We start from the raw sequence: 12,942 nt of genomic DNA on the forward strand, positions 1-12,942 counted from the left end.
CATCCTGAACCAGAACCATTATTCCTTATTCACAAGAGCTGGAGAAGTACCAGCTTTGTTATCATGCCGTTTTAACATTTATATTATTTTAAAGCAAAAGCTAGGCCTCACTGCTGTTTTCCCTGTCAGATAGAAAATGAAGGTTCCAATAGCACAATTTTCAATATATTTAGTGTGCAGTTAATCCCATTGAATTCAAGTTTGCCCTATATAATATGATATTATAATTCAATTATAAACTAGAACTAAGGCAGAAGGAAGCTAAATGTGTGACGCTTCAATGTATTTTTGATAACTGGCAACCTGTATACAAGAAATTGCTGAAATGTCTTAGAATCTGAACAAAGAAGCCTGAGTTGGGGGCAGTGGGAGGGAAAAGCATCAGAAGAGGTGAAATAAAACAACTTAAAGGCACTCAACAACAAACCTGATATGAGTTCTAAATTTCAATATTTGGGTATCATAGAATCATAGAACTGTAGAGTTGGAAGAGACCACAAGGGCCATCCAGTCCAACCCCCTGCCATGCAGGAATTCTCAATCAAAGAATCCCCAACAGCTGGCCATCCAGCCTCTGTTTAAAGACCTCCAAGGAAGGAGACTCCACCACTCTCTGAAGGAGTGTGTTCCACTGTCAAACAGCTCTTACTGTCAGGAAGTTCCTCTTAATGTTGAAGTGGAATCAAAACATGTTTGAGATTTTGTTATGGTTAAAATGGCACAATATCACAGAATCTATCCTGAACATTTGAAACAGGAGTTATGTCACCAATTTTAGTCCAGTGCAACTCAAAATTCTGGTCCCTGAGACATTGGCTCCTGGCCCCTTGAAAGTTTCTAGGAAACAAACAAACAATTGTACCCAATGGACACAAATTTAGTGCTTGTCCTTGGCACACTGGAAAATATAGCCAATCCTCTACATCAGATAACGTGAGAAGCTATTTAGTCAATAATATTTACTTCTACTTGTAATTGTATCCAGGGTCTTGGCTGGAGCCTTCTGCAGCCATATTATCTAAGAGACATCATAAGAGATATCTTCTTCAGAGAACAAACAGCTGGACTGAAATAGTGATTAATTTCAAAACAAGTTGTTAAGAATCTGTTGTGCCATAAAATCTTTTCATTCCATGATATTGACACATTTTCTGAGATGTGAAAGTGTGCATTGGAAGTGTTTTTTCATATTTAGAAGTTAAATATATAATTGTGAAGGCAACTGCCTTAAAGCCTCGATTATTTATTACTAAAAGCAAATCTTTCATGTTTTGTATATTAAACAAATTTTCACATCAGAGTTTAGGAAGGTTGCTTTTCTGGGCTGCAACTCAGAGATTATAGCAGCAGCAGCAGCAATAATAATAATAATAATAATAATAAACTTGTATAAAGCTTTGCTGCAAATGTTGCCAAACAGAAATCGGGAGGTGCCAAAACATTTAATCAGTGCAAGCTATTTAAAGATATTATTAAAATGTACTTGAAATAAAACTAAAACAACACAGTGAAGACCAAAATTCAAATGATTACTTATTTGAGATGACTTTATGTGAGGGCATACCATTTTCTAAATTTCTATAATATATATTACCATTTTAATTAATATTTGAATGGCAAAGGGGGAAAAGATATTTGTGATAAACTCCTTCCCAGAAACATTTTCAATAAAACGAACACTTATTGAAAATAGCTTTCCTTTAAAAAATCTAATGTTTGAACAGCTGTTATTTTTTGCCCTTTTAAAGTTCATATATTTTCAATGGCAGTTCCAATATGAAAAAAATCTGAATAGAAATGAGGAGTTAATGTCAAAGAATAACAGGAAGAGAAAGCATGAAATATAAATAAAAGGATTTCAAGAATGTCAGTATCTTAAGTTTAGATTGTTTTAAGCAGTATACAAGTTCTTCACCATGTTTTGAATTATCATAACAAATATTTTACTGATAAAATATTTGCTATATCTCAATCCCTCAAAAAAGAATATTGATACCATTGTTTTTAATTAATTAAAATGAAACAAACCAAACATTAAAGGATAGATCACAATAAGTCATCACCTTAGTGTGTGCCATTTTTGCAAACTTAGACATTTAAAAAGTTTCTGCAACTTCAGAAGTTTGTGGGTTATTAGTTAGCTTTTTTGTGCTGTAACCAATAAAGTAATCCTGTTATTTCTTTCTCCACAGAAGACTGCATCTGTAACTGCAATAATAGTCAACAGTCTGGAGCATCTTAATAAATAATAGGGCAGTAGGCATGTACACACAGAGACAGGCAATATACATTGCTCTGTGTCTCAGCCTTAAGCTAGAGATAGCAATCTATGAAGGCTGGTTGCTGTACAGAAAAAGAAGGGAGATCACAATCGAACAGGCAGAATGTTATAACATGCATTTGGATACCTGTATAGGATTCTTCCTGAATAAGAGTCTGGACAGCTGCAAGTGTAGGAGCACTTAATTTACTTAATTTACAACTTAATTTACACCAAGTGTTTTGTTGTTCTTGTTTTTTAATGGGGGAACTGGTTTAATATGAATCTAGAAAGTTAAGGGGATTCAGTGTGCAGATCATTAATAGTCCAGAAGTTATAGGAAAGATAATACACTGGCCCTGTGTGTGTGTGTGTGTGTGTGTGTGTGTGTGTGTGTGTGTGTGTGAGAGAGAGAGAGAGAGAGAGAGAGAGCGAGACAGACAGACAGAGAAGGCACATGCATGCTTGCACACACACACATACACATATATACCCATGGGTTTTGTGGTTTCCTGCTATGGGAATGCAAAAAACTCTTTACCCTTCCCTTGGTATAAGAGTCATGAGTACATGTATCCTGTAACAGGAGAAGCATCAGAAACTAATCACTAGAAAACACTTTAGCACAGTATTAAGAAAAGACAGTTAAAACCTGAAATATGGGAAGTGGTCACTGCAATTAAATGTGTCAGAACTGACTCAAAGTTCTCCTTTCCGTTCTCCTTTCTTCAATTTTATTTTAATCAGATTTGTTAGTTGCTAGGACTGAAAAAATGCATTTGGGGAATTCCTAATTTCTTAATGCTATTCTGGGAGATCCAGGAATAGCTGCACTGCATTCCACATGGATGCATAATCCACATTATATAGTTTTGAATAAGAATGTGGTTTGAAGGAGGGGTTTAGAAATGAGATGAAAGAGTCTAATAATAACCTTTTGCAGGTCCTTGCCTAAAGTTCCTAAAGCAGACTTTAGTATCATTTCCTCCTTGAAGATGTGAGGGTTAGAATTTAAATAAGGCAAAAGATTTATCAGACTTGTAGTATGGAAATGTGACTTCCCTGCTCACATCCACATTCTAAACAGGGATTTACGGAGCATCTGGTAAACAGATGTAGTCGCTCATTGAACTTCTAGGAATAAAGCAATGTTGGAAAACATTCTTGCTTAGCTGCATTCATTCACATATGTAATGTGGGATAAAATATTGATAAACAATTTTTAATCATTGACCAAAAAAGAACATGGGGGAATTCTGAAGCAGGAGCACAGATATCACATAATCTGGATATGGCATCATACTTCTTAAAACATTTCTGCTGCTTATGTTACACACACACACACACACACTGCCTTTTCCCTGATATTGGGAGCACAATTTTTACAAAAATATAAGTACATTTAAGTAAAAACATATAAAAAGTTATTGTCAAAACATAACTAAACAATCCAGGGAATTAAAACCCATAAAAACAAATCCATCAAAAGAAAAAGAATAAAAACCATCAAAACAACATACAATTTACAGGTTGAGTCTCCCGTGTCCAAAATGCTTGGGATCAGAAGTGTTGTGCATTTTGGATTTATTTATTTATTTATTTTGAATTTTGGAATACGCCTATGTGCATGTATGTACAGAATGAGATAGCTTGGAGATGGGACTCAAGTATAAACACAAAATTAATTTCTGTTTCATATGCATACCCTGAAGGTATTTTATACAGTATTTTTTATAATTTTGTGCAGGAAACGTTGGCCCGTTCCGGACGGGCGTATAGTACGTCCCCAGGATGTACTAGGGTTAGGAAGGGCCGTCCTTCCACACGGGTGCTGCCATCTTGACATCGCGGACGTGTAGCGACCAGATGTCACGCGGCGGAAGTGATGCCACGAGTGCGTGACTAGCACCTCACGGCGCCACTTCCAGGGTGCAAAAAGAAGCACCATTTTGGCGCTTCTTTTTTGCTGCGCCTGGGAACCATGCGGCTTGGCCGCTGTAGTTCCCGGACACAGCAACCGCCGGCGGCAGCAGACCGCCGCTTTCAGGCAGTCTGTAACGCACCAAAGTTTATATTCCCTGTGCCGCCAGAAGCAATTTAATGCTGCTACAAAAAGGAATCAGTTTAAACCAACTCCTGGCTTGGGACTGCAAGAGGTGGCAAGCTTTAGGAGTGGGCCATGTGGTTGCCACGGTCCCATCCTGATTCCAGCTGGAGATGCCTTCGGATGCTCTTTACCAGCCATGTGCTTCGCCCCAATGTTAGCAAAGAAAATGGTGACTGTTAATAATGATTATAGCCTTTATCTTTAATGTGATACCTTTGTCTGATTTTAATCCAGAAAAGCTGACAAACACTGCTTGAGTCTCCCTTATCAGGAATTCTGAGAAGCTACGTACTGAATCTCCAACACTTTTTAAACAGGTTGCTGTGATGGTGTTACCTTTGCTTTCTGATGGTTCAAGGTACAAAAACATGGTTTCATGCCCAAAATTATTAGAAATATTGAATAAAATTAACTCCAGGCTATTTGTATAAGCTATATATGAAACATATATGATTTTTGCATTTTGACTTGCTCCCATCATTAAGATTGTGTGCGTATATGCAAATACAGGTATTCCAAAATTCAAAAACCTCCAAAATCAGAAGCACTTCTAGTCCCGAGCTCAACCTGTATACAAAAATGTCTTATTCAAATTTTTCAAAGTCTGGTTCCTGATTGATGGAATAACATGATTGTTGGAATCCCTTTCTCTGAGTCGAGTGGGAAAAGGTGAGAGCTTAGTCCATTTCAGCAGAACCTAAAAGAAGCACCAACTATTCTCTTGATGCTCTTTTGAGGGGAAAAGCTAAAGAGTGGCTACTACTATCATTTTCCAATCAGGCATTCAAAAAGTCTTGAAGCAACACCGTGGCAAAGACAGCAGTGCTTTTAGGTTCTCCTGGGATGGACAAAGCTCTTGCCTTTTGCCACTCTACTCAGAGAAAGAGATGGTTCCTTTTTTGATGAGGGTTAAGGTATAGTATGTACATTGATTTGTGGATAAACTGACCAGGTTTTTTGGGTTGATTTTTAAACTAAAATTTCAAAAAACACAGTACACGCCAGGTCACCAATGAAAATTGGGAGTACCCCCAATTTACAAACCTGTGTCTTGAAGGTGACTGTAACTCTGAAGCAGAAAGGCCTAAGAGATTTGATGTAACTGGAAGGGAAAATGAAGAGGAGAATGTAGTGGCTGCTGGGAATATACAGCCCTTGTTAAAGCTGATCCACATATTTAACACTGGCATCAACCTGTGTGCTTACTTACCTCCTAGACTTTTCATAACTTTAGGTGCATAAATTATTGCATTTGGCATAGCGTTGTTGTTGTTGTTGTTGTTTTATTATTATCTTATATGGACTCAAGGCAGCAAACAGCAGATTTAAAACCATACAATTTAAATATCTCAAAGCATTAAAATGTATAAATATAAAATTTAAAAAACATTTAAACCATTTAAAAAGTTAAAACAGTTATAAGTTAAAATTGAAAGTTACAATACAAACATTAAAATTTTAAATAACACAACATTCCTAGACCTTATTGATTTGCAGAATCTGCCAGAAGTATAGCAGGGATGGAGCCACAAGAATAGTGCTAAGATTATGTCCACACTGATAATACACACTTGCATACAAAATGGGTATTATTCAATGGAATAATAAGCTGGAGGGCAGCTTTGGCGCAAATTCTGTACTCTTATTACGCATGCATCATTCAAACAGCATACCTCCAAAGTGACCTGAAGCAGCTTTATTTTGGCCTGTCTGTATGGGGCCTATATTCCTCAAATAAATACTGAGAGCAACTCTCCCCCAGTCTGGCACTAGTACTATAGCTTCTGGGCCTTCATCTGTCTTAAAAAAGATGTTTGAAAATACAGAGAAGTAAAATGCAGTGACCTACTGTGGAATACAAGAAAGACCTGGGATGATTGCTGATGAGCTTTTAATGTGCAGTTGCCTCATTGACATACTTTTCTATTTGTGGCTCCCAAGCCCCATATTTTACCACTGCTGCTTCAGCCCTCTCTTGCCTTTCCCCCAGTAACTGATATGCAGAGGCATATTGCCTCTCATAATGGCTCAGTTGTTATATAGTCATTAGCCACCATCATCATTAATAGCAATCATTGATAACATTATTCCATTTAAAACCCACCCAAGTTTATGGCCATCACATCACTTATGGTAGCAAATTACATAATTTAACAGCTCTGCTGAAGTTCCCAATAGCTCTCCTTTTTCTCTCAACAGGCTCTGAGTCTGGGCATAGAGAGAGAGAAAGAAGGAAGGAGAGGGAAAGGGAGGGACAGAGAGAGTTTCAATAGATTTCAGTGCCAACTGTCACTTCCAATATCCACTCTGTAGATTTCTTTTTAGCTGGACTGTGCCTCAGTGTTCCTTGGTTTCCACAGTTACTGCTCTTACCCAGCCAGCTGCCTCCCCCTCAGAGGGTGGGCATATTCATTTCTGAAGCTGAATACTGATGTAATAGTACTGGCAAATCATGAGGGTTTTTTTTTTTGTTTTTTCAGAATATTTTCCTCCTTTTAGACAGATTCCACTTCACAGCCAGACTAAGACACCTTGCTGCCTGAAGTGAAGAACAAGATATCCAACCATCAGTTCCATTTATGAAAACTGAACAGCTAGATATTTGAATTTTACTTCAAAACTGGTGGTGGGACTGTATTGTTCATCTCACCAGAGGAGAAAAGTGCAGCTCACATACACAAAGGATTTTGAATTTGAATTGACATTCTCACATAACAATGGCATATGTATGTATGTCCCTGGTTTCCACTCAACCAAATGCATCTAAGGAAATAGACTTAAGTCTAAAGCTCATGCTGCCAACTCTTTCAGTCTCAAAGGCTTTACAAGATCTGTCTAAATATGAGTCTTCTCATTAAACAAGTCCTGGCAGCAGTGGCATGGTCCCTCAAAAATAAAGTACATGGAGAGATCTTGTAGCACCTTGTAGCACCTTTGAGACTAACTGAAAGAAATTGGCAGCATGAGCTTTTGTAGACTTCAGTCTACTTCCTCAGATGCATATGAGGAAATGAATCTGAGGAAGTAGACTGAAGTCTATGAAAGCTCATGCTGCCAATTTCTTTCAGTTAGTCTCAAAGGTGCTACAAGATCTCCCTACGTACTGAATCTACATACTAACACGGCTATATTTTTGAATTCTATCTCAAAAATAAAGTTACACTGGGCTGGTTCTGGACGTTCCACAAACTGTACATCAACACAGGACGTGCAAAAATGCCCATGTGTGCTATAGATAATGATGTGTGGAAATTAAGACCTAATAGGAATGGCAACAACTGCTGCAGCCACTGGGTACATGTTCCCACTTGCATGGCTGTCAAAATGTGTTCTCTCCTGCAACTTTGGTTGTGATATTACCTGGTTGGCTGGGTTTTACCAATTTCCAGGCCCATTTAACAGGATTCCCCTTGTGTCTGTTTCTATGGTCAGCTGGATTAAGAGCAGTTCTGGCTCCCCTGACAATGCTTACCAATCTTGCCTCTGTGAAAAAGGCCTGCCCTTTTAGTTTTTGGTTTCAAAATCTCAGAAAATCGGATGTGGCTTATTATCTGACAGCTGCATATATCACCCAGAATATGTTTGAGGGAACCACTTCATTTCACTGAAAGGCAGGGCTATGCATGTTCTGCTTCAACACACTTTTCTAGGTTAGGATTGTGAGGGAAGAGCACAGATCATAGAATCATAGAATTATAGAGTTGGAAGAGACCACAAGGGCCATCCAGTTCAACCCCCTGCCATGCAGGAACTCTCAATTAAAGTATATCAGACAGATGGCCATCCAGCCTCTGTTTAAAGACTTCTAAGGAAGGAGACTCCACCACACTCTGGGGGAGTGTGTTCCACTGTCGAACAGCCCTTACTGTCAGGAAGTTCCTCCTAATGTTGAGGTGGAATCTCTTTTCCTGAAGCTTGCATCCATTGTTCCAGGTCCCAGTCTCTGGAGCAGCAGAAAACAAGCTTGCTCCCTCCTCAATATGACATCCCTTCAAATATTTAAACAGGGCTATCATATCACCTCTTAACCTTCCCTTCTCCAGGCTAAACATCCCCAGCTCCCTAAATCATTCCTCATAGGGCATGGTTTCCAGGCCCTTCACCATAAACAGTGTTCTTAAAAGAATCCAGCTCAATTTGCATAACATGCCAATTTATGACAACCTTGTTTGTACAGTCAGCCCTCTGTATCCATGTATTTTGAATTCATGGAATCCACCATCCACAGCTTGAAATTTTATATAAGGGACACCATTTTATTATGAAATTCATACAATGGGACTTGAGCATCCACATAGTTTGGTATCCACAGGGAGACCTTGAATCAAACCGCAGTGGATACCAACGACCCACTGTATACAGTCAGAGCTTGTATATTTGGATAGAGGTAATGACTGACAAATTGAGAATGCCAATAATAATCCAGTCCAGTGATTTTCTGCTATATTATCAATAATATGTAGAATATATATGAGTTCCAGGGGGATTTGGAAGGGCAAAATATGAGTCAGAGATGAGGAGTAATGTTTTCAGACTATTGAGCAATGCTGTTTATGCTAGAAGAACATTCATTTTCTTTCTTCCCCCCCCCCCCCCTTTCAGATGGATGAGATAGCAATCCTGGAGAGATATCTGTTTCCTCCTGTACTACCCCACTTTAACCTTCTGTTAATTTTGCTGACTGCAGAAAGACTGTTAGATCTATCCCCCTCCCAACATGCAGTTGCATACTGGGGCCAATAGCAGCTTTGATGAATATGGATTGGAAGGGAACAATTGTATGTTTCCTTACCGAGCATCATTACTCCTACACAGCTGAATCTCCATTTTGGCTTCTTTTCAAGTCAGAAGATCCAGTCACAGACGTTCCATGTCATGTGGTTCCTGGTTCTGTGCTTCTAGCATTTGATCCTATGTGTTGCCATTAACATGTTATCACAGTCACTTACAAGATCCGGCCATTAGAATTATTTTGCATGACTGTTTTTTGACCCAGCTTAGGTCATACTATCCTGGCTGTGGAATATTTTAACATCCAGGTGACCTAGTAATAGCAAGTACATTTCTATATTGTTTATCAATGGACTTATGCACTCTCTAGGTGGTTTACAATGCATATGTTAATTGCCCCCAACAAGTTGGGTACTCATTCTAGCGACCTGTGGAAGGATGCTAGGCTGAGTCAACCCTGGAGCACTGGGATTGAACTCATAACCTTGTGGCTGTGAATGGCTGCAATACAGGCATTTACTCACTGAGCCATCAGGGCTCCCTACACGGATATCAGGAAGCTCTGCAACTTTCATTAGGCAAAAACAGTTTTTTAGGGGCATGATTGTCATTACTGCATTGCTAAGAACTAATAGTGATAATCTGAGTTTAAACATTCTGAAGAGATTTGGAAAGTAAAATATGAGCATCTAATAATAGCAGGTATTATTCATATGTGGCAACATTTACACATTCTGTTATGACAAGAATCGGCACATTTTGACATTTTCACATTTTTTCCAGTGGCTGTAAAACCAAAAAAGTGAAATCAAAGCCACACAAAAGTACATCTACTCCTCTTTCAGACAGTTCTCTGGCATTTTCAGTCATATTTGGCATTTCTAGATACATAATAAACTCAACTGTATAATATGTGACATTTAAGGAGCTAAAAATAATCATTCTACAAAACATAAAGAATGGTCTCGTTTAAGTCAGAAGTGATTGTTCAATTGAAAATTAAGTTAGCTAATTTGTGAAGCAGCCAAACATTAGAAAAACAAGGTGGCCTGTTTTTGTACCATAGCCCGAGAAATGCTGTGTACCCAAAAATGCTGCAACAGTGGCTGTGTAAATGAAAACTTTACCTCCATAGTAGAGGTGGGAAACTTTTTGCCAGGATTACTTTGGGGCTGCACGCCACACACCCCAATGCCATCCTGATACCGGTATCATGCTGTGTGCCCGACTGCATGGTGGGAGGCATCATGGCACTCCTTTGGTGAGGTGTTTAGACACACTACGCCAAAGGAGCATTGAAAAACTGCCACCGTGGTGACAAGGGCACCTTTTTGCCAGTGCTAAAAGGGGCAGCATTTTGCTATTATTTTTAGTACTGGCAAAGCGCCAGATCAGGGCCGCGGCATTCAGTTGATCTGGCACTGAACAAGGCAGTGGGAAACTGTTCCTTCGGGGCCATCTGTTGAGCCCCTCTGTCCCCATTTACATTTTTTAGAATTCTTCTTTTGTCCCTCCTAAATTTGAAGAAATATGCAGCAGTTCAGTTAGTCAAAAAGATTCTGCACTGAAATACTCTCCCATTTGCACAAGTCAAATATAAATGGTGCATCTGTTTTCAGCCTGGAGAGAATGATGCCTGACTGTCATGTAGGTGTTAAAGATGAGGATCCTCTTATAAAAAAGAGTTAATAGCCATAATCCAGCACTAAATTGAATTTAAATTCTTACCCTTTCTTACTGCATAGTGTCTATTGATCTAGGTTTTAAAATGAGGTGTTTTGTTGATTTCTTTGGGATCAGGTTTGAGTCTCTAAATAACAGAGGCTCATTAAAGATCACAGACTTCATCACAATAAATGAAAAGCCTACTAACAGCTATCAAAATACAAAATACATTTCATTGCATGCCATTCTGTTAACATCAATTATACGGGGCATAATCTACTGGGAAATAAATTCTGTTAAACAAGTGATTGAGAATAAAATGCTTTGTTACATATGTTAGTATTCTCTGTATATCAGAGTCCTATTTTGAAATGGGTTAAAGTAGACTTGTAATTTAGTGACAGGAAAGGAAACTGAGGAAGAAATAGAAAGATACTGGTTTTGTTCATAGCGCAGGAAAGGTTTCACTGGTATTAGGATCCAGTTACCATATAGCTGAGCTATTTGTATCTGAAATCTCTCTTTGTTTACTCATGGGTTAACTCTCACCCCTCCACTTTAGTGCCTGTCAAGAAACTAGAAACTTTACAACAGTTAAGAGCTGGGATCACCCTAATATCAGTGAACACATTTTGCTTAAATGATTTCTCATTCTTTAATTTTAATATTTTTAGGTATTCAGAAATATTGTTTCCATAATTGTAAAAAAAAATATTCCATTCTTTACTTGAGCTGTAATAAAACATTAAAGGTTTTGGGATTATGTTGTCATTGGAAGCTTATAATGCTTAAAATCTTATAGGAGACTGGTAAAGAAAACAAATATTATTATTTTAATAAAATATTCAGGTGCCAGCTAAAATTGACAGGAAATTCATGACTACCATGGACGTATACTTCACCTGCATATCTCTCTCATAAAAGAAACAGTGGTGTTTTACAGACTGCCTCTTTGCGGCGGTCTGCCGGCGCTGCTCTTTGCTCCGCGAGAGAGTCGCAGCATGCAAACCACGCAACTCCCTCACGGAGCAAAAAAGAAGCTCCAAAATGGGGCTTCTTCCTGCGGCGCCGTTATGACGTCGCGAGGTGCCCATGGTGCACCCGCGATGTCATAAATGCCGCGACCCATCTGGACGCTATGCGTCCAAGATGTAAACATGGTGGCGGCCGTGTGGAACGGCCGCTGCCATTTGTCATGGACTGAGTCCGTGATAGGGAAAGGGGCGTCTAGAAGAGACGCCCCTTTTTAAAAATGGGACGTCCTGAGGACATCCGAAATGGCGGTCTATAACCCGCCAGAAACTCTATTTTGTTGCCAAGGAGTAAAAATGAAATTACGGTATTTCGTAGTAGCAGGATTCATGGGGATAATATGTATTGGCATCTGCCCTTATCATACATATTTCTGTGATTTTCCCAGTATTTCAGAGGATCCTTCAGACCGTGTCTTTGCTGTTGGCTGCATGAAAAGCTCTACCAAGGTAGCAAAAGCTTAACTGATTAATTTAGTATTTATTCTATGAGTTACAATCTTGCTTTCTAATTTGCACAGTATCTAACAGGATACTGTGTCCAGTTCTTGGCACCACAATTAAAGAAGGATGTTGATAAACTGGAGCGTGTCCAAAAGAGGGCAACTAAAATGGTGAAGGGTCTAGAAACCAAGCCTTTTGAGGAGAGATTTGTGAAGCTGGGTATGTTTGGCCTTGAGAAGAGATGGTTAAGAGGTGATATGATAGCCTTGTTTAAATATGTGAAGGGATGTCATATTGAGTATGGAGCAATTGAGCATGGAGCTTGATTTCTGCTGCTCCAGAGAATAGGACCCAGAACAATGGATGCAAGCTCCAGGAAAAGAGATTCCACCTCAGCATTAGGAGGAACTTCCTGACAGTAAGAGCTGCTTGACAGTGGAACACACTCCCTTGGAGAGTGGTGGAGTCTCCTTCTTTGGAGGTCTTTAAACAGAGGATGGATGGCCATCTGTCAGCGATGCTTTGACTGTGAGTTCCTGCATGGCCGGGAGTTGGACTGGATGGCTTCTGTGGTCTCTTCCAACTCTATTATTCTATGATCCTATTATTCTAGGAACTGGGTGCTTTATAAATAAATAGTAATGATTTGGATCTAAAGTTTGTGCTGTGGTGGAAATTTCTGTTACAGTGCCTTGATTGAAATA

Source organism: Sceloporus occidentalis, unplaced genomic scaffold, assembly GCF_023333645.1.
Source record: "Sceloporus occidentalis isolate IW3139 unplaced genomic scaffold, rSceOcc1.0.p SCAF_2, whole genome shotgun sequence".
Classification (NCBI taxonomy): Eukaryota; Metazoa; Chordata; class Lepidosauria; order Squamata; family Phrynosomatidae; genus Sceloporus; species Sceloporus occidentalis.